This window comes from Lissotriton vulgaris, chromosome 2_1 (genome assembly GCF_964263255.1).
Source record: "Lissotriton vulgaris chromosome 2_1, aLisVul1.2, whole genome shotgun sequence".
Lineage (NCBI taxonomy): Eukaryota > Metazoa > Chordata > Amphibia > Caudata > Salamandridae > Lissotriton > Lissotriton vulgaris.
This window is the reverse complement of record NC_141687.1, coordinates 870,941,611-870,943,164: the sequence shown is the minus strand read 5'-3', so window position 1 is coordinate 870,943,164 and position 1,554 is coordinate 870,941,611. Positions and strand designations below refer to the sequence as shown.

General features: G+C 41.1%; 1 pseudogene; it reads right to left on the bottom strand.

Annotated features, from left to right (window-relative positions):
• Positions 1–237: 237 nt before the first annotated feature.
• On the bottom strand, positions 238–414 carry LOC147731336 (U2 spliceosomal RNA; annotated as a pseudogene).
• Positions 415–1,554: the final 1,140 nt, after the last annotated feature.

The window sequence follows — 1,554 nt, the reverse complement described above, 5'->3', positions numbered from 1 at the left end:
GACTGGCCACACTTGTATCCCCTTGCCAGAGGTCTGGGTGCTGTACAGGCCTGTGAAGTGTGTTAGGTGGTGTTTTAAGCCTCCAACATTAGTACACCCAAACACCAGGAAAGAGAGAATTAGAGAGCGCAATGTTACCGGTGCTCCAGAGCTCACCCCAGGTCATTGGGGGTTCTATTTGTGTACCTAGGGAACAAACAGACACCAGCACGCTGGTCCCCCTCCTCTGGCTTAATTAAAAGCTTGTCGGGCCATCACACAAATGTGCATACATTTTCATAAAGCAAATTTATTCATTTCATAAGTCGAAGTCTTAGTAACTGTAAATCAAATTTTACTTGCGTATAAATTGCGCTTTCAAACTGATAAGAACAGATACTACTCTTGATCTTAGCCAAAAGGCCGAGGAGCTTTTGTTACATTTCAAAGCTACTAGTTTTATATATGGACATAGCTAGTTGAATGTACTCGTGGTACTGTCTTGCATGCAATGCATTATGGTTAGGTTGGATTTACCATATCTTCTGCATAGTGAAGTACCATATGTGGCCACCCTGGTACACCTTTTGGCCACATATGGTACTGCACCCTGTAACATGTCTAGATTAACAAGCATTTGCAATACAATAGGTCTCGCATTTACGCGAGTTTATGCTATTGGCATTGTAAATGACAATGCCTTTTATTTATGTTTTAAAAACCAAAACATAAATAAAAGGCATTGTCATTTACAATGTAAAAAGCTCAAACTCGCGTAAATGCGAGAACTATTGCATTACAAATGCTTGTTTGGGAGGGGGTGAGGGGCTTGATGAGGGGCAAAGTGCCTCTTAGCTCTCCGCTTCAGGCCGCGCCCCTCCTCACATAGTGAAGTTATTTTGTAAGTTGGCAGGTATGTGGTCAGCAGGTATTACTACTTTAAAAGAAAGTGGTGGAGGTGGTGGGGGGTTTGCCTAAAGAGTAAAAGGCAGATGTTTCAAAATGTTATCATTACTTGTTTTCCTTACACACAGACAGAGGATGTGGTGCTGTAACAATTGCAGCATCAAATTTCTCTTTAGGGAAATGACAGGGGAGGAGAGCTGGACTTAGTGCCCTTGAGCCCTGCAATACTTCCTTCCATGTCATAGTCTGTTGACAGATTTCACAATGTAGAACATACTGCTGAGTTAATTTGGACCTTAACAGCCACCAAAGAGCACTCTTGCAATATGAGAAAAGTAGCCAAAACTCCTGCAAATGACGCGCCTACCCCTTCCTGTTCTGCTTTAATTAAGTCAGACCCAGGAAGATTCATTTGGTACATCTCGATCACCCATTCCCAGTATTGTGAATTTAGGAAATACATCTTGTACCACTTTTTTAAATATATTTAATTGATGTTTGTAAAGATAGAAACCAACAAAATAGAAACTGTACTGTGCCAGAGCACATTTGAGTTGTCATTTCAGGTGGAGAGCCAACTGCATTTTCAGCTCTAAGCAGCATGTCTTAATAAGGCATTTACCAATGACAATCTCACATTTAATCATACAACAGTAAGGTAATGCACAA